Here is a 21,616-nt window from a genome sequence, read left to right on the forward strand (position 1 = left end):
CATTGAAGCTGACATATTTTCTGACATATTATTCTATCACTTAACCCTTCAATTTCTTAAACCCTGTTTAAATTACATCTGTCTCTCTCTTTCTCTATTTTTTTTGTATACATATATATATAAAATATAAAAAATCATAGAATTATGGAATGATTTGGGTTGGGAGGGACCTCAAAGATCATCTGTCCTTGAACACTTCCAGGGATGGGGCAGCCACAGCTTCTCTGGGCAATCTGTTCCAGCACCTCACCACCCTTACAGTAAAGAATTTCTTCCTAGTATCGAATCCAAATCTGCCATCTTTCAGTTTGAAACCATTCCCCCTTGTCCTATCCCTCACTAAGTACCACTGTAAAAAGTCCCTCTTTAGCTCCTTTGTAGTAATTTTGTACACACAAAGATGCTCTGAGGTCTCCCCAGATCCTTCTCTGCACAGCCCAAACTCTCTTGGCCTGTCTTTATAGGAGAGGTGCTCTATTATGTTTCCATATAGATTTGCTTTATTTTTTCCTAACTAAAAAATAAATGCTTAAGCTAACAGACTCTCTCTTTTCGATAGAGTCACAGATTTATATGGACAAATAATTGACTAATTTTCCGTGCGGCTATACAAAGATCTAATTAGGAACTATTTGGTTTGCAGTCCATGGGGTCAATTTCCTACATTTATGTGTGACTCTTCTATGAAGTGTTGTCAGCAACAAAAGAAAATCAGGTCAAAGAATCAGGTTCCCCATTAAATTTGCAAATACTGCTGTTCCGGATCCCAATTTAGAAAACCAGGGAAAAAAGAAAAATCAGTTTCTGTGCCTTTCCTAACCAATGTTCTCCATCACAAAGTAGTATCTGATACATAAAATAATTTGTTGCTAGATAATCAAATAAATTTCTTTGACAATAGTTACAAACTCCTTTTTCAGCCTTTCACACAAATGGATTTTGTGTAAGTGTTGTTTTCATGCCTCCATCCCCCCTGCCTTCCCCCAGGCCGCTTATTTTATAACACTTTGGGAGGACTTCTAGGGACATCACTATTGCTTCTTTCATTACCACTCTCCCCAAAACATGGGTCAGAGTCAGTGACATAAATAGTCCCAAGAGGAGCAGTGACAGGGGACAGAGGTCACAAACAGGTGGACATGGTTGTTTTATCCCACAGCACAACACAGGGCTGCAGACTTACACCTCATACTCACCTGTGACAGGTTATCCAGATGTTTGAGCTGATGGCCTGAAATAAAAGCAGTGCAGGGATAAAACAGTTCAGTGTCTGAGTACCCTTGGTTTTTGGGGTGCTTATGTTACCTGTACTTACCTCCATCTGCTTTTCCTGTTCATCACTGCTATCATCACACTAATGTCTTTTTACTTCATTGTCTCTTCATTTAAGTCCCAGGAGTTTTATTTGCACTGGATATTTTACAATTTTAATCTCAGCTCAGGCAAGAAGCTTTCCTGCGTGTTTTCCTACTGAGTTTTTGCTGAAGGCATGAGGGATTCAGCCTGCACACAGACAGGGCATGCATTGCCTGTCTATGTTATGGTTCTGTTGTTACCAACACAAATTTGTCTCATCCCTCCACTTGCTTTCACTGCAGTGCTCCCAATTCCCTTGACATGACTTTGCTTCAGAGAAAGGTCCTTATATAGGGTTATAGGGGCTCAATTCATGGGTATTTAACAATTTTTTTATTTTAACAATTAACAATTGTTAACAATTAACAATTGTTAACAATTTTAATAATATTTTTTTCTGTTGTCCCCCCATATTTGTTAAAACATACAGTACTATTTCCCTTCTTAAAGAAACAGCCTTTCCTCTCTGTTCCTTTCCAGTAACAGCCCCACAGTGGGAGTTAAGATTGCAAAGGCAGATTGACCATCCTGCTGTCATGCAGCTGAACCATGCTTGATGCATATGCCCCATAAGCCACAGATGTTTATTCTTCTAAAATAGATTGATATTGGAGTTGTCTTTTATATTTTTTCTCAGAACCTTCATTAAAACTATTGTTAACAAAACATTGGTATGGCTGGAAGAATACAACAGAAAAAAAAAAAATCCACCTCTCCAAACTTCAGATGTGCTGGTTTGCACACATACCTATTTTGTTAGCAAATGGAAATATCCACAAGGAGCTAATTTTTTTTCTTTGTTTTACTTTCAACTCTTTCCCTCTTACTAATCAGATGAAGTTGAAAAAACCTGGATCAAGTTTATTCATCCTGTAAGCCCAGCCTCATGTCAGTGTGACAGACTCTCCTGGCTCACACAGGAGCTTTCAAGTGCTGTGTACGGGCAGAGAACGTGGCTGCATCCCGTGGTGTGGCGTGGGCAGGAGTGAAACCCTCTGCACTCTGCCTGGAGCAGCACACAGAGCTTCTGCTTTTACCTGTGAAACATGCTAGACAATCAGTGAGAGTAGTCTGGGTGATTGAGCGGGAAATTTTATTATTTATCTGTGTAGGGAAAAGCTTCCAGTTAGTTTTGGGAGGATGCTCAATTTGTTGAAGCTCTGTGTTATATCCCTGTTTTAGATTTCACGGGGTTATCATGTGCCTTTGCTAGCACATAACTACTGCTCCTCAGTGTTTTATAATGGGCTAGACAAGTACGGTACTTTTAGTATAAAAGACTGTGCAAACAGACTCAATTGCAAAGCTATCCTAACTCCTTTATTGTCCCATCACCACAGCCTTTGACATTGTTGGGAAACTGTCAGGATTTCACATCTTGTTGCCATCTCTGCAGCTTGGTCAAAAAGTTACTGGAGTGAGATCAGAACATGAACAGATTCTCCAATAACCTCATTTTCCTTGCAAACTGGGACCAAAAAATCAGTGTGGATTCACTATTTTGATCTGGAAGTTAAGGAGAAGGAGTATTAGCTTTCTCTTTGCAGTTTGGCACAGACTTCCAGACCTGCTGGGATTTCTTCCCTAAGCTCTTTTAGCAGGGGTTTTGAGTCGTTGTTGTCTGAGATTTTTCTCACCTGCACCCAAAGCTGGTTGGTTTAGCAAGGTTCACTTGGCATGGATGGGTCATATGTTCACAAGTTAGCAGTCCCTGCCTCAGGGTGCTTGCTTTAAGCTTGTGTTAAGAGAAAAATAAATCAGAGTAATACACAACCTTTACTTGCCTCTGTCCTCCTCTTATTCAAAATCAGGGACTATTTTCCCTTGCACTTAAACACAGGCCTGCCTTTAAGAGCTCAAATAGCTCTGCTGACTGCACTCAGCTACTCATGTGGTTAAAGTTATGCATGTGCCCAGGAGCCTCGCTGATTTGTGGCCTAAGATCACATCTATTAAAGCACATAACACAACACTGAAACCTCTCCTACTTATCCAAGCCCTGTTAATCTAAACTACTTTCATGTCTCTGTTCCATTTGGCTAATCAAGCTTCAGTAGAGTTGCTCTGTGAGGATAAATACCAAAACTGGTTGAAGTTTGCCCTAGACAAAGTACTTCTGGCTCCCAGAGCCTTTAATGAGAGCCCCGAGTGTGGATCTGAGGTTGGAATTTGGCTCTAATGAAAGGTGAATTTTTCAAGTCTTCTGTGAAGTGCTTCATCAAATGAGGGGTTTCAGTTTTTATACCTGCACATCATATTGTGCTTACAGTTACCTTTGGCTGAACGATTCCTGGAATTTTTTGCTATGACATCCAAAAAAATGACAGATTGAATTTCATATCAGCTGCATACATAAGAAAAGATTGTTCTGTAGGATAACGCATTGAAAAAGCTGCTTGGATTGTCCTTTATGTCTCAATTGCAATTTAGCTTTATTTTTCTCAAACTCTTCTTTTGGTGTGCATTCATTTGGTTTTTTAGTAATCTTAGGGAGATGTGCGTGTCTAACTTTCTAGATCTTCTCTTTGCTGTGGAAAAAAGGAATGACAATCAATGGTTTAAGAAAAATAATTTTCTTGACAAGGAATGATTTTTCATTGCCAGTGTAAGCTTGATAGATACTTATAGATAGTATAAAACATGTTTAGCTCTTGAACTATGAGAAAACAGTTAAAGAAGTGTTCAGTCTGCTGATTTTCAAATAAGGTGCGCTCAGATGTGGGACTACACTGAGAAGTAGTGCTGATGGTGAGGAAAAAAATCTTGTACTTGTGGTTCGAAAGCACGTTTGTGCATTCAGTAGCTGTAAATATTTTCAGTAGTCATATTCTGAGATCTGAAGGAGCTGAAACAGCACTAACAGACAGGGCCTCCCTCCTACAAAGCCATTTCTTAGAATATAAATTAAGAGAATTGTCTAGGATGGATGGAGTGAATTCCTCCCTGGACAGATTTATCTCTTCACATGGACATCAGAAGGGAGATCAGTGGCTAGTTTAGACTAGGCACATAATTTTAAAGGGTTTAAAATTAATGGGGTAAATCACAGCCAGGGTGTCTGGCTGTGTGCTGGAGCTGGTTTCTGAGAGCTGACGGTCTTCAACACCCAAAGGAGAAATACTCAGGGAGTTATCACAGTTGAAATCAGTTAGGTGCTTCTCAAAGGTGTCAGGTCACTAAAACTAGCCTTCAGGTTGCCCAGCCTGGGGAAATGGGTGGGCATAGACACCTAAATCTCAGGAATTGTTTCAGTCCTCATAGAGCTGTTGTGTCAGAGACTTTCCTGATGCTGCCCCCAGCCTGGTGTGTCCCCATTCAGACCAGCACCCTCCTGACTGCAGCACAGGCCTGTGGAGGGTCAGTGCCTGGCCAGCCCCTGCCCCACCACGGTGGGAGGTCTTGAAGTATTTGCTGTCTACTCATTCACCTTTGGGAGAAGGAGGAGACCACTTTCACTGCAGCTTCTGCTGCACCAGGCCCTTTTTGGAGAAGCAGGTGACTCTTTGGGAGTTTTGAATGAAGGGTCAGTGAGCCAGGCCCCTGTCTCCATCTCTTGCTCATGTAGGACCAGGTGCATGGAAACCCACTGTAGCCTGATATCCATGGGTGGATATAAATTCCAACAGTGCATGGATGAGCACTTCTGAAGCTCCAGAGAAAACTCATTATTTCTACTAAAGCTCATTTCTTAAATTAACTCTTTCTCAGTGAGGAGTCTGCTTGTTAGGTCCAGTGGGTGTTGCTGTTAAAAGTGTGTAGTTTAGCTGCAAGACTAAAAAAATTTTAATAAACTGTACCTAATGTTTTCAAGGATACAGACAAGATATGATTACTACCACATTTTGGCACTTGATCACTGCTGAGGCTTTTAAAAAGTGAAATAACTGGAAGAATGATATTTAGTTGCAGTCTTTCTGTGTTTAAATTGCTCTGCTAATTTCTCAGTGAGACAGTACTTCTTGTCTCAATAGGAGTATGCCTTAATCACATGATACGATCTGATTTCTCAGTAAGAATTATTTGTCAGATCTTTTTTATGAGTTCAGGGTCCCAGAGGGATTTAAGCTTCTAATTTTAAATGCAGGCTAAGTGTATAAGTACTGCTGGTAATCTGGGCAAGATTCAATATTTAGTTGGTTTTGTGGCAAGCTCCCTTTAGATCACAAGCATTCAGGGAGAATATTTTCTTGTTTTAATGCACATTTTATAGGAGAAACATTTTATTACTGGGAAAGGTTTCCTATCTAACACAGATTTTGGGTTAGAATCAAATAAAGCTTAACAATGTGTATTCATTTTTGACACTTAAATCACACATTCATTCTTTTTCAGTGAAGGTAAAAGTAATTAATTCCTTAAATGTACAGATTCTTCAGTCTTTGGAAAGAGTGTTAGACAATAATTTTATAGATTTATTTTTTGTCTTCAATACTAGCACAACCTTCCTCCCCTTCCAAATTCTTCCTGTCATCATAGCAATTCAGTGCTGCTGATTTAGTGAATTGGATTGAGGGAGACAAGCAATCCAGCATGTCAAGTTTGAACTCTGACCTTCCCTTTGCATTGTTACACAACTTCTTAGTTTCACTAATCAAAAAGCAGTCGCCCTCCTCCTCTTTTCTCAAATGAGCAAAAATTTGAAACATAGAGGGACAGAGAGGTTTTGGAAATGATCAGGAAAAGACACCTGTACATTTTTCTGGTTTGGCTCTGTGTTAAGCATTTCCTATGGATCTGAAATCTGATCTTATTTGCATTGTTCTTCAAATATCAAGATAGGACTAAATTCCTTAAGATTCCTATTATGCTTAAACACTGGAACATGTCCGAGCACATGACTTCTCATATGCTGTCTTCATCAATACTTGAGCTCTTGACATGTGAACCTTGATAAATTGGGATGGACAAGACATCAAGTGCACTTTAGCTCTACAGCAGGGGAATTCACAGGGACTTCCAGTGCACTTGTACAGGTCGTGAAAGACCACGATGGTCATGCTTGAGCTGTGGCGTGTTCAGTGCTTGCTGCTATTCCATTAGGTCATACAGTGGGAAAAAGTACAAAAATAACAAACTTGTTAGTCTGTTAATTGCAGGCTTGTTAAGTGATATTCCATTTCTGGTGTTTCTTTTTCCTCTCCATTGCTCTGATTAATGGCTACTCAAAACAAATACCAAAAAGCCTCCTGTAAAAAAAAAAAAAAAGAATAAAATTGCATTGCACCTGAAGAATCTTTTACTAGATTTTCTAACTCAAACCATGCATTTGAATATATAGCTACAGAACTGAAATGCCACTGCTGTGCCCCGTTGGATTTATTAATTCAAATTAAATCCAAATTTTGAGAAAATCATCAACTTATTTGTGACTTAGGAGTGCTCTGAATGTGGGCTTTTCTAACTGAAAATTCTGGTTTATATGTTCTTCTAGAACAAGAATTGCCTGTGTAGTTAGGGCCTTTCCCTTCTCTGTGCCTTCTCTGTGATAGAAACTTGAATTTCATTGGAAAGTTTCCTATGGCCTTTGAAGACTTCTGCATAGACCCAAAGCAGTAGGAATTCTCAAACCTCTTCTTTCAGTGGAAGAAAATAATTTTGTTTTAGTAATTCATGAGGGAGGGCTTCTGTGAAACGAGTTTTATCTGCCTCAGATCAATTTGTAAGAGGATTCTGATAGCAAGTACTTATTAAACAACATTTATTACTATTTGATATGGACACTCTCATGTAGAATAAGACAATTTTGTTTGAATCTGTTTCAGTCACTGTTTCATTATTACTATATTTCATAAAAGCAGCACCCAGGAACACTGCTGAGTCTTCAGGGAGCTTCTCAGCTAGACCAGCTGGAATTCAGGTAGAATTATTACAAATAAGCCCTCAGAAAAATTGCCCACAGTTATGTTGGACAACTGTTGAGCATCCTCTGTGGTACATTTTCTACAGTGGATGGGAAAATGCCTCCGTGCCCCACTGAGCAGACAACTCTGCCACACCCTGACTGTGGGCATCCTGCTAAATGCCATTTCACTGAAAGCCAGGATTCCACAGGTCCACTCAGGAATGCATTCCCCTTGAAAGGTGGTGAGGCACTGGCACAGGTTGTCTGAGAAGTTATTGGTGCCCCATCCCTGGAAATGTTCAAGGCCAGGCTGGATGGAGCTTTGAACAATCTGTTGTAGAGGTAGGTGCCCCTCCCCATGGAGAAGGATTTGCACAAGATGATCTTTAAAGCCCCTTCAAACTCAAACTAAGCTATGGCTATATGAAAAATCTCAAGTGTTTTAAAAGCTACTTTTAAAAAGAGTTGCTTGCTGTAAACCAGAGGGCCTTTCCTGCAGAATGGACTTTGCATTGGAGCACAAGTCAAATCCTTTGCAATTTTCCTTTCAAAAAGCACTTGATTATGTAGCTAAAACAAAATAGAAGAATTTAATTTAAAAAATGACTCTAGTTCTGTGTTGTGAAATTTTTTACTCCCTGATGTGGTCTCTGAGCAGATCAGTGCAAGACCTTGCAAATCTTGTAGGTTGCATCTCATGTAATTCACTGAGGTGCCTCTGATATATAAGAAGAAAAATCTGCAGGTTGGTATTTGTTGTGCAAAGATTTTTACTCGTTGAAAAAGAAAAAAATATTACTCTTTGAAATGCAGGCAACTGGCATTGTGGGAAGGCATAACATTGAACAATTGAAAATAAAAAGAAGGGAGAGCTCCAGAACTAACCTCAGCAACTGCAAAGACCCCAGCCAGCAGCCTCTCTCCAGCTATGCTGTTCAAACATGTCTGCAGTTTAACGAGCCTTTTACCCCTTGTAACTTTACCATTCCATGAAAAATGACTCACAGATGAAATTCATCAGTTTGACATGGAAGGATGCCATTTATGGGCAGAAAAATATATTTTTTTAAATCTGGGGACCAAATTTTCTATTACTTTTGCAATCACAGTTTGCTACTTTGAAGCTGTGGTGCCCAAGGCTTTCGTAACCCAGTAGGGTTCATTGATTTCAAGTCAATTAATTATTTCCTCAAAAGTTTTTAACTATAATAAAATTGTGCCTGTGAAGATGGAGAGGCATGTCCTCACATCCAGCTTTAGTCACCTGGACTTTCTCATTCGTAGCTCATGGTGGGAGACCTTGACCTTAATGGGGTGTAGTGTCCACCCCATTGACTTTTGGTGGTGTCTGAGCCTGCCCCTTCCCTACATGGATGTGGTGTGATGAGAGGAACCCCTCACACTATGAGCAGAAAATAAATGGATTGAGGAGGGAAAATACTGAAAAGCTGTACTCTGCTTTAAATGAGGAATGACACCATTTCAGCATGAAGAGTGGGTCTAATCTACCATCTTTTTTTCTTTATAAATTAAAAAGGTGGCTTTCTGCCTTCCCTTTTTTTGCCATGGGCATATGCAAGAAGCTTTGATGATTAACTAAAGTATTCTTAACAGTTTACTTTTCATTAGAACCCCTTCATCTCTTAATTATTCATTTTAACTAGCTTCTGTCTACTTTTTTATGTAGTTCCTCATGTTATTTATATTTTAAAAACCCTTCATTAGGCTTTTTGCACACGGTGTAAAAGACTTTATATCCTTGCTTAACCAAACTGGCCTTTGTTGCCCTTTTCTGTGTTTAGATTATAACCAGGATGAATTTCACTTGTGGTCTCTCCAGCTGTTTTTTAAGTAGTTCCCACTTTTCTGCAGCAGATTTCCTTCACATTATAGGATTCCAATCCAAATTCCATAGGGTATTTTGCCTTCCCTTTAAATCAGCTTCCCATCATGTTTCTTTTCCACGGGTCCTAGCTCATATGAATCCTACAAATGCAGTGTTATAATTAGAACTATGTGAACGCAGTACTTCCATTTCTCAGAGGTTCCTGCAAACATTTGCTTTGGGTTTCATCCATATGAGCTCCCATTCCTTGGTAATTTTGACTTTGAATTTCATATGTGAACAAACCAAACATCACTGAGGTCAAACTCAGCACTAGTGAATCAATGTTAGGAAGCCCAAGGAAAAAAACCCAACAAAAAAACCCCAAAACCCCCATGAAATTTTACATTCTTTGGGATAGGATCTACAGTTTAAATGTTGACATCAGTAGTTACCTGCCCATACTGAAATTTTAAACCCAGAAAATTGGTGCTTGACTTCTCAGATATAAACAGTGAAGGGGTTATATATATATGTAATATTTATATCATGTATATAATAATATTTATATTATATATATAAATCGTGAGCCCCTATCCTGCAGGGGTTCATGGCTCTTTGTTTCAGCCTGGAGCAGAGTACCTGGGCACACCTTCTTGCCTCGACAGGCTGGCTGAGAGCTCCCTCTCCTGTTTCCATCTGGATCAGGCTGTGCCCTCGTGACCCCCACATCTGGCCAGATGGGTTTTCCTGGTATCAGACCCAAAGCAGTGCCCTTCTTTTCCAGGTTAGATCTGGAGCAGTGTCGAGTTACCTGCCTTTCACAACAAGAAACTATTCCACTTTCTTATTTTTGTATTGCCTTTTTTTTTGTCTCCATATAAATAGTAAACTTTGTTCAATGAGAAAACCCAAATTGCCTAACACCAAACTGTGCAGTATTTCTTGAAAAGGTCTTCAGCGTAGAATAGGAACATTGGAAGATCTCATTTTCCCATTTTGTTTAGGTGCTTCTGCTCTTGTCAAAAGTAATGACCAAAAAAAAAAAAAAAACTCCAAAGAAAGAGCAATTGAATATTTAAACTATTTGACTTATTTATTATTTTCTACCTCTTGGTGGGACGAAACAATGAAAACAGACATGTGAAGTGAGGGGAATAAGAATGTTTGCACTGAAAACTGTGCAATGCTCTGTCTTAGGAGAGGTGATCATTTTGCTATGGTCCTTCACTTTAACAGTTACATGTGCATTGAAATTCTAACTTGTCAAAATTGATTTAAAGTATGTTAATGCCTTTTCCACTATTCCTTGAGTCTATTCCTTGGATCTATTCCCAAATCTATTCTTTGAATCATGATACTGTGCTCTTTTTTTGTGAAGCACCCCAGCCGTAAAGGACACAAAAATTGCACCATCAATCTTACAATTATCAGTCTCTTATTCTTACAGTGTGGACAAGCCTACAGATGGAATGTCATCTCCTCACTCCTGAGTTTGGCAATTGCTGTGAGTTACTGCCCAGGCACCCAACATAGTTTGTGGTCACTGTGTGTTGGATCTGGAACTGCTTAAAAAGGTTGGAATCGACTTAAAGCTTTGTGTTGGTTGCTTTAGGAAGAGGGTAGCAAAAGGGCAGGAGAGCTTTAATTTATCTAGTGAGTATTGTTGACATTTTTTGTGTTAACAACGTTAGGAAGTTGCTGACAGTTTGTTTTCTTTATTTTTTTTTCTTGTTTTGCTTAGAATTCTTCAATGGGAATGGAGTTTTTCATACAGAATGAAAGCAAATTGCGAGTCACAACAGAGTATAAGAGAAGGTGGAATTTTCCTTTCCAGACGTGGCATTTGCTGGAAACCATAAAAATGAAATAACAAATTACAGAATGGAGATAATAGCATTTTAGAAAGCCACATTAAATTAGAACAGTTTGAAGGCAAATTCTTTGCAGCCGCTAGCGCCAAATTATAGATAGAAAGCCAAGGGGATTTTTAAAAGATCTCTTTCTTAATTAATTTAACATTTTCCTCGTCGGCCTGCAGGTCTGCCAGTGTGAATAGCGTGTGTCCTTCCCCATGGGCTGCAGCTGTGGGGTTTGCTCAGCTCTGGAAGCCGCGGGCTGGTTTTCCTGCCCGGGACAGGTTGGGATGGGCAGGGAGGCAGGGGCGGTGCGAGCCCACTGGAGGGCAACCGAGCTCCGTCTGTGTGACCCCCGCTTCTGCCTGACCCTTTGGAAAGGGTTCTCATCTGAACTCTAACAACAGTTTACATTTCCATGTCCGTATTAGATCTGGGGTTTCATAAAGCCAGGCCAGCACTATATGTTTTTGCTCTCTCAAATATTACATCGTCTATTTATACTGTGTGTTTTTGTAGCCCATGATGTAATATGACAAAATTTCAGCCATGTGCATCACACATGTAAGTCTGAGCACAGCTGGGTTGTGTAGCATAGCTGAGGTAATGTCAAGAAATTTCATATTATATTTAAAATGACACCTGTAAAAATAATCTTCAATTTGTAATTTAAATACTGTAATACTCAATTATGTGAACTGACAGGAAGTGTCCCAGCGGTCTTGGAAAATAACATTCTTTTATCCATTGAACCTTTGATGCATTTTTGAACAGTCTTAATGGAAGTTCAGATCATGACCTTCTGCTTTGAGAGAACACAGTCAGGGAGGAATAAAGTCTTCTCCTGCAGCAAGGTGAAGCCTTCTCTCTGCATACATTTTTGCTTTCTTGGAATGAAATGTCAGCTGTGCTCATTTCATCATTATCCAAGCTCAAGGAGAGCTCAAAACTGTAAATCTAGGCTAATTTCTGGTTGTGTGCCTTGCTTATGGCAGCACATGCATGTCATCTGTAAATATATATCCTGCTTTACTCCTAATGAGAGGCTTCGAAGGTTTTCCTGCAGTCTGCTTCAGTAGCAATCAAGATCTATTAAAGTGGGAGTGAGATTTGTGACTTAGCCATTGAAAAAGCTCAGGAGTCTTCCAGATGCAGGAATAAGTTTAAGAAATCTACTGACCTGCTTCTTAAGTGTGTCTCCTTTGCTTATTTGGGGGTGGGGGAGTTGTGCAAGAACGACAAGATGTGGGCTTTGTGCAAGTAAGTTATGAATGTGATAGCTCTGGGACTTCCCCCATTGTAAATTACACCTTCTTCCCTAATTCTGTGCCATTTCCCTTATCCAAGAGCTGTTTCTTAAGCCTCTTGTGAGCCTTAAAAACCACCCCCCCCCCAATTTGTACCTGTTATTGGCTTCTGCAAAATCTAAGAGATTTCTCTTATGTCCTTTTCCATCATGTACTTCTGAAATACTGAATGTGACTTCCAGAGAGTTGTGCTTTGTGCCACTTAAATAAACTCTGTTCTTTCCATTCAACTCTGGTAACCTGATACTGCACAATAAATGCTAATAAGTTTCCTGCAGAGTAGTGCTCTTAAGACAGCTTATTTTTCATCCCTCCTTTCATGTTGTTCCCTTATTGATGACTCAGTCTATACCACAAGTGTTCTTAAAGAAGATAAAATGTAAATAACAGTGGAAGATGCTGGTCTGATAAGGCACTCAGAAGGACACAGGAAATGCTTCATAAAGAACATTTTTGCTGCACCCGAAGTTGCCCCTTTTAAGTTGCAGTTACTGCCTGTTACTCTTTGTAGTCCATTAAGGACAAAAATGTTGCATTAAATAATTAACAACAGCAAATTAATGCTTTGGTCTACTGCAAATCAAGGACATATGCCTTTACTGACCACCTTGTAGGCTGGACAGGGGTTTGTTTTCCATTGATAAAAATCTTTCCTAGTCATATTCTTTGTGGGTGAAACTCACCTGCAGTATTGCATCAGGAGAAGGCCTGAACAGCCCCTGTGGATATGAATATGGGGCATCAGGAGCAAAAAGTGTGGGAGGGCTTTGTCTGACAGGGAGAAATTCTGTCAAGTGTGAAACAAACGTGCAGTAACTGCCTGCCATGGCTGCAGGAGGCATCAAACCCTCGTGCCCCTTGCCCTGTCCAGAGAAGGGTGGCCTGTTACTGAGGGCATCCAGGGGCACCCTTGCCCTTCTCCTCTCCTTTCTTCTCCTGTAGCTCCCACGTGCTGAGTTTCCTTCCTTGGACACTGCCCTGGTGGAAAGGGACCCCCTGCATCCCTGGTCCCAGGAAGATCACCTCCCTGCATGTTGTCTGGAGCAGCCCACGGAGGGGAGAAGAGGGTGGGTGCAGGAGAGGGAGGGCTGCTCTGGGGCAGGCAGCAGTGTCAGCAGGGTCTGCAGGAAACACTGAGGTGTTGGCTGCTGTCATTGCAGGAGGCTGAGTGTGGCAGTGCTGTGGGGCCATGCCTAGGCAGGAGACAGAGCTCACAGACAGAACAGTGCACAGTGCCTGCCCTCAAGAGCTCTCCACACTGATGCTTTAAGGCAAAGATCATCACAGCTGAGCCCCTTTTAGGGCTCTGTGAGGAAGGAGAGCAGATCTTTCCCTGCTGCCTCATGTGACAGACAACAGGAAGGAAGTGCTCTGCTCTTAAAAGTTTGTTTCAGTCTCATGTTTTGAAAGAGCAGGTCACTTCAAAGTCCCACCATAAAATTACCACATGCCATCTACTTGTTATAAATGCAAGGGCATTATTGGTGCTTCTGCCTTGTTTCCGTGATCCAAATGTATGTATGTGACAATTATTTATTTTATTTTTAAACAGACTTGTTCTGTTGTCTCTCACCCTTCCAATGCTTCTTACACTGAACATCTTCTTGGGATGTCAGCCCTTGGGGTAGGAGACCACATGTGCCTGCACTGCTCTGCTCATCTGTTCAGATGTAAAAGGACCTCAGTGTCCATGACAAAACCCAGGGAGGGCAACTGTCAGTTCCATGTGGTGCAAACGTGTTTTTTTGTTGAAGCAGGCTAAATCCAGTGGCTGATATTGTGCAGCTTTCCTACCAGTTGTAAGCCACAAAGCAGTTCAGGATAGGGGCCCTTGATGTGTTATTTCCAGAGCTGATAGCCTGGCAAGGTTGTTGCTTTGTCCTGCTGCACATCTCAGACTGCAGACTTTTACCCATATGCTCTATTAGCAATCTTTTTCAGAAAAAGTTTTTAAATGCTCAGTCACTTCAACCACTGGGCACCTCTCATTAGAGCTGAGAGGAGCAGGATTCAGTTCTTCTGTCTGGTTTTGTCACTTAAAATGTTGCTCATCTTGCCAAAATTCAGGTGCCTAGTCCAAGGCAGTTATTCAGATTTTGTCTATAGTCAATGCAAAGCTATCTGCAGGTCCAAAGGGTATTTTTCCCAGTTGTTGAGATCTGTAGTAGGATGGGTTGGAACATGATCATTTATCTCATTTTATTTTAGAGGGAGGTTGAACAAGCACCTTGGATTAGATTGCTAACTTTTACAGCACTAGGGTGGTATGACCTCTGCGTTTAAACCCTGACTATCAGAGTGCTTTCTGTGAACACTGGATAATAATAAAACCTCTGAGGGGATCGTCCTACTAGGTTAATGGAGCATGGTCTCAATCAGAGCCTTAAAAATGCTTCCTTATAGAAACAGTAACTGATCTCAGTGGGGTTATTCCTGATTTATGCCAGTGTAAGAGAAGGACTGGTTCTCAGGTTTCCTATTGCATTCAAGCTAGCTAATTTTTCACATTCATACCAATTTGGGGCTGAGCGCTTTACTTATTTGCATGACGTTTACATTTATTTTTAACCAGTACTTGTTAAAAATAAACTTTTCATCAGTGAACAGTCCAGGGTGGACAGATGACTCACATGTGCTAGTGGGAATGGGATGAATCAGCAGCACTGTTTGATTCACAGCAGAGTCTTTCGTGGAGCAGCTGTGTCTGGAGGGGCTGGCCACGCTTCGTGCTCCGGCGTGTTCCGCTCCTGTCCCCAGCACCTCTGGCTCCTCTCTCAGACAGCAGAGCCATGGGGCTCACTGCCTTGGGGGGGCAGAAGAACCCGTGCCAAGCCAGCACTGCACGTGTTTTCAGCTCTCCCTGGTATCAATACATGCTTCCCACAGCAAGCTGGTTGGTTCTGGCAGTGCTGTCTCTGCACAGCGCCAACCCCAGCCCCAGGGCAGGTGGCTGAAGGTGTGAGGGCTCAGCCTCTGCTCTGCCCTTCTGTCTCTGGCTGGGAGGTCAGCTGGGCATGACCTTTGCTACTGCCCCTGTGTGTCACCTGAGGCTGGCTATGCCCCAGTGCAGTGGAAATGGACTTTCTACCTCCATGCATTTCCCAGCCATTTCCAGCAGATTAAGCCCTCCAAAACACGATGTGGCCATGATCACAGAATTATTACTGTACCCTTAAAGTTATATTGAATCTACAGATATACATATTTATGCCTTTCGGTTAACCCAACTATATGTTTTCAGGCCTTAAAGCTGCAAGACATTTTTTATATTTGTTATTGAGAGCAGATGTGCCCAATTCCAATCATATTCTACTGAAGAATGTCAGGGTTGTGAGAGGTCGAATGGTGAATGCCTTTCAATCTCAATTATTATTTCCTCCACTCAATTGCCCCAGCAGGGGGACTACAGTTGTTAATAGAGACCTTAAAAATATTCAAATATTTTACAGATCAAAACCTCTCTTGTGCTTTTTCTTTTGCCTCCTTCTAGTCTTGAAAACTACTCTGGCTGTGCTGCCACTTCATCCTGTGACTGGAGCTGATCCTTTGTCCTGCTACTCTGACTAGGGGTACTGAGGATATGCTAACATGCCTTAGTGCCATCTAACCCAGAAACCAACCCCTTCTGGGGATGTGTGACCCCACAGCCTGCCATCTGTCCTGCAGATGCATGGCCTTTCTGACAGGACCTTGTCTTACCCTGGTTGGCCTGCATCCACCTCTGCCTTTTCCCAAAAGAGGCGCTCAAAGGGGCCTTCAATGGAAGATACCAAAAGCAGTTGCAAAATACTTTAAAATGCTCTTTTCTTTCTGAACTAGGATGGATGTGGCAGTGACTAAAGTGGACGGGAAAAGTGCTGGAGGAAGGAGGGCACAGGAACCAGGTCTGTGTGTAAATCCAGCTCAGGAATACAGCCTCAGTTTCCTCTGCTGTCCTCAGGAATGGTTAAGGGATGCATTCAGATTTCTTGCAGGCTCCATGGAAACAACCATGCTGAAGACCAGAAAAGTCCAATTTTAGATCTATGACATGTTCTTCCCTTTCCTTCTGGGGCCTTGGAAGGAGGATTATGGAAGAAGATGTGATTAATGCCCTCTCTCTGGGAGGAAGAAAACATGATTGTGCATTCTTTCCTAGTCCCGTCCATCATCCTCAGTGATGCTCATGGGGAAGCTTATTTCTCCACAGGCAACATTTGCAGAACTAATTTCCAAAAAAATAGGAATGACTTTAAATAAAAAACCCCATAATTTTGCAATTATCTGCAGTGATTTAATGTTTATTGATTTTCTCTGTCAGAAATATTTTTCCTCTCTCTTCAGAGCAGCTATATAATACAACTGTTCAGTTTTTCCTGTGGTATTTTTTTGTGCTGAAAATGTATGGTGTTCAAACTGTAATCATGTTGTAAAGGCAGAGATCTGAAGGGTAATTAGGAGATTTTAAAGAACAAATGAGCTTTTTCACTGCTTCTTGTCCTTTCTCAGTCCCATCTATCTCTGCTGTGTGTTACAAATGATGAACATTTCTTCCATTGATTTCCTGGCTTTCTAACTAAAACACAAACCAGGCACAGAATAAAGCTCAAAAACAACTTCAGTTTGGAAAGGAGATGTAAATAAATGCAATATCCCAGCCCAGGAGTCTTGTTGTGTTAAAGAGCACTAATAGTCCTGAGGACAGGACTACCAATGGGCTTTAGTGCCTTGGATGTTATGGCAGGCCTGCTTATGCTCTTTCCAAATCAGCTGGTTTTAGGGGACTGCTAGAAAGCACCACCATTGAGAAATGATGCCAAATCCAAAGTCATCAAATTCAGCATCTGATCCTTCATCCCTTCCTCCCAATATTTAAGTCCCAGACTGTGCTGTTCTCGGCATGCAAATGCATGGAGGTCAAATGTTCACACAGTGCTGCCAGGATGGTGGATGTCACGCTTGGTTTGGAAAGACAATAGCTTGGGAAGGAACCTGGAAAAGTGCTGCCCCCCCTTAGTTTATTCAGAAAGTAAGCTAGTGGGAAGCAGAGGAATCCTCTGCATCAAGGCCTCTGCATCACCTCACTGCAGGCTGGGGCAGATTTATCATCACTTACAAAGTTGGAAGCTGGTTTCATTTTCAGTAATTAAAATTAAGATGTGCTCAGTGAGTTTAAAACCTGAAAAGCCTTGGGACTAGTAAGGTTGCTCTGTCTGCTTGACACAGTAAGCAGCACTGCCAGCTCCTCCCAGTCACCTCCAGGGGTGCTGAGGAAGCCCCCAAGGCTGCATTTGTAGCTGTGGTTGAGAGGGGTCACAGCTACTGAGAGGTGGACTCCTCCCCACAGCCAACATCCCTCCTTCTGCTGCCACAAGCATTTCCAGCCCTGTTTGCCACACAACTATAGGGAATTTGGGACATCTGGGACTGGATGTGAGCAGGGTCAGCAAAGGAAAGGCTTTGGCAGCAGTGTTTTACTTAAATTGCTCATTGAGCAACACATTTAATGTATGTGTGCTGAGATCTCTTTTGTATCTAACAGCAGGGACAGCCCAGCTTCACCTCCCAGATGAGTACATCACAAAGCAGGAGGTGCTCTGATGGGCAGGAATAGGGACACTGAGATACTCAGAAATGTGGGGTGAAGAGACTGTACCCACCTCTCAAGGGCAGGCTGATAGGAAAGCTCTCACCACATGGCTGCTTTCTTTGATAAATGAAGGAATATCCAGGGAGCAATCTGAGATATACATTAGGCTCTCACACAAATCTGGGGAGTCATTTCAGTTGGAGCAAAACTGAAGATTAAATATTATAGTTCACTGAAGGGGCTCTGAGTGGCAGTGAAAGAAGCCAGAATACAGTTACCTAAAATCTCACAATGAAATTCAGAGCACAATGTTTAATTAACCTTTTCTTCTGGTACCTCAGGAAAAGCCAAAATGGATGTGTTTGCTCTGCCAACCTTTGGGGAACCTGTAGGACTGTTGCTCCTTTCTTAGTGTGAAGTGCACTGAGACATCAGGGATGTGTCTTCATAGATTAATTTGTGGGGATGACTGTAAAGTATTCAGGGCAATGTGAGCAAGCTGTGGTTTCAGTAAGGCTTCCTCATCTCCACTAGATGCATGTTCAGTATGGGGCGATTTTTAACTGGGGTATTTCGTTCATACTTTTAAATAAAACATCAGAGAGCAGGAAGTGTTCATTGGTGAAAATATACAGATTTTATTCCAAGGAAAATCATCAACATTTTTGTCACAAAGCTGGGGGATTGTCCACTTGAGAACATCACACTAGATGCTTCACATCTCTGTGTGAAGCACACACAGGTGTGTGTTTCCCTCAGGGTGGGCTGTCTGCCCCAGGCTTACCTGCCTCTGTGAAACATCCACAGTGTCTGATGGAGTCTGGTGGCAACAGAAGCTCTTTGGGATCATGGAGGCCCATTGAGTGGTTTGGCAGGCAGAAAGCAGCAGTGTTAGGGAGTCAGAATTCCATATTTTTACAGAAGTTTTATCCCCAAAGGCTCCTCAGTGTTAAAGCAGTGGCCACCCTGCACAGGTTGCAGGGAAAGCTATGGTGGTGTCAGGAGAGCCCTAACTGGGAGCTCCACAGTGCATGGGTTAACTTCAAGGCAACATCACTACTCCATTGATCAGAATTAGTTTCTTTTATGCATTCTACTTCAGAAGTGAGTGTGTTGATGGATAGATTCCATATTTTCCCTCTCCAAAGTAAAAGGCCACTTGTGAAGGTTGCTTACAGCTACTGCTGGCCTCAGCAGGCCCCAGCAAGGTGAAAGGTCCTTGTTTCCCCAGAGGACTGACACATTATGATGGCTTCATTTGATTAAAAGGGGATGTTGATCATTACGTTCTGACCCAAATTTCTTTTTTTTTGGCAATCATTCAAAGTGTTCCCAGACTCCCATAAGGCTGTTGTTACCTGCAAATAAAATATATCTTTATAACAAGGACATTAATGTTAATGAACAATATCAAAATGTGCCATGTGCCTTTCCCAGGCCTTTTTTTTGCCTTCTGATGGATTGAATGATGGAAGGGAAACATATGCTTTCCAGATTGAACCCAAAGAGTTCACTAATTCAGAGCCCATGCTCCTTCAAGCTGCAGCCAAGCAGAGAATAAATTGGATAGTATTTGTCATCCACGCGGGATTAATTACAGAATTTTAGAGGTAAGTAGCCACAACAGTGAAGGTTACCAGCTTGTTCTTTAACTTTTAGTTAGAGCATTGAAGGAACTAGGAGGCGTAACTGGTTAAATACAAATAACTTGGATATTTTTGTACTGTGTAAACCACGCAACAACAAAGGAGGTCAAATGTTCAGCTCATGGAATAGCATGTATGTATTCACTTTTGTTGAGGATTAGCTCAATTGTACTAGGAATAGGTACACCCTTCAGGTTAGCATTAAAGATCATTGACAGAGCAACAGGAAAAGTCTTTGGCTTTTTATAGTTAGTGCCACAGTTGACCTGGAATAGGTACTGTCTTGGAAAAAATGAGCATTGTTCCCTGAAGCACTCATGTCAGCCTTGAGCTTTGGACTTTTAAGAAAAGAATCTTCCATCTGTCAGGCAGTACAGGGTTAGGACATTTGTCCCCAGGGGCTCCTTTGATTATGTGATGAAGTTTTAAGGAAACAAACTGATGACTGTGATAGGGAAAGAGCTGGATCTGAGCTTGAAAATCAGACAGATTTTTGTTTCATTAAACACACATCTTAGCAGGAAGTTGAAAAGGTAAGGTCAAGAGAGGAGAGTTGTGCCAGGGGTGATGGTGAAAAGGTGATGGATAAAAAATATAGTCTGATTTAGATATTTTTGAGATGAAATGAAAAATGAGCACTTGAAAAACGAGTTAATTAATCACCACATCTTAGCTATTCCTAGAGCATTTCCAGTGATCCATAAAGTAGCTTTTCATGTTTTCTGTGGTCAGGAGCTACAGAACACTATAACCCTTTACTTATTGGCATTCTAATGCTTGGTTCTTCAGGAATATTATTCTAGGAACATATGAGGTCAACTGAGACACTGTGAAGGGTGCTAAGTTTCCAATCTTTTATAGTTATATCTGCTTTACCATTTTTCTTGAAGCAGCACTGTTCTTTGGCCTGGACTGATTTTCTGCATGCTCTTTCCATCCACAGAGTAGGATTTGTGTGTACAGAATTTGCTTTTAGGGTAGACTCAATTGGAACTTCTGTCCCAAGCTGCTGTAGAGGGTATCCCTGAGGGAATGTATGGATCCAAAGCTGCCAGAGGTCTTTCACACAGCTTCAGACCATGTGTAGGGAACTTTGGTCCATGGACTCAGCCTAATCCCAAGGAGTGCCTTGAACAGCAGCGGTCTCAGCACCCATTTATGCTTTATGCCATAAATTTACTCAATGCCCTTCCCCTCCCCCTTTTCAGTCCCTGTGGCCTGATGTATTTGGCAGTTATCTTGTAGCTGCCTCTACACTTCAGTCAGCTCTGCTCTGATAATTGCACTGAAAACAGAAAACCCCAGGCTTCAGCTTCTGCTTGATTTTGGTGGCTCCTCACCATGAGAGCTTTACTTAAAGTAAAGGCTGAAGGAGAGCAGGGACTTTTGTTCTGCTAAATGGGTGATGTTTTGTGTTGTGTTTTAGTGTATAGTGATACAAGAAAACATTAAACATTACTATTCTTTTAACCTTGTGTCTTACCTTAACACCTTACTCCTGGCTGGCTCGTTTTGCCAACTGGTACTGCAGATGCCTCATCACAACCCTTCCCTCCTTCCTCTCTCAAGATCCAAATCGATGTCCATGGACAACATGGGCCATTGGGGTGGAGGAGGAAAAGGCTTCCAGTGCAGCACCCTTCTGCTCAGGCAGCTCTGCCTCGTGTAGCACCAGCTCTCCCAGACTTGTGTCCTGGCTGCCCAGCTGCTCCCTCCTCTCCAACCCCACTCTGAGGCACTGAGAACAATGTCAGTCAAGGCATCGTTTGGATTTTTCTTTCCAGATTTCATATGTGATCAGTGAGCGCTGTTTGAATCTTTTCTGTCTCATTTCAAGATGAACAACTCAGCAACTCCATCTGAGATCCTGAAGGCTCATTGTGAGAATATAAACTCAGCAGCATTTGCTTGAGGGATCATACATCTTTGGGAAATGTAAAATAAGCCCACAGTCATGCTGCCCTGCAAAGGAAACTTCCCAAGCTGCAGCCACAACTTTGATTTCAGGCATTGACATTTTTTAACTTTGGGCAAATGGCAGATGAACAGATTTTGCCATCTCCACAAAAAAAAAAACAAACGAAAAAACCCCCCAAAAAACAAAACAAAACAAAAAAACAAACAAAAAAACCAACAAAAACAAACAAAAAAAAAAAAAAGAAAAAAAAAGAAAAAAAAACAACAAAAAAAACCCAACAAAAAACCAAACAGAGTA

Source organism: Prinia subflava, chromosome 2, assembly GCF_021018805.1.
Source record: "Prinia subflava isolate CZ2003 ecotype Zambia chromosome 2, Cam_Psub_1.2, whole genome shotgun sequence".
NCBI classification, from domain to species: Eukaryota; Metazoa; Chordata; class Aves; order Passeriformes; family Cisticolidae; genus Prinia; species Prinia subflava.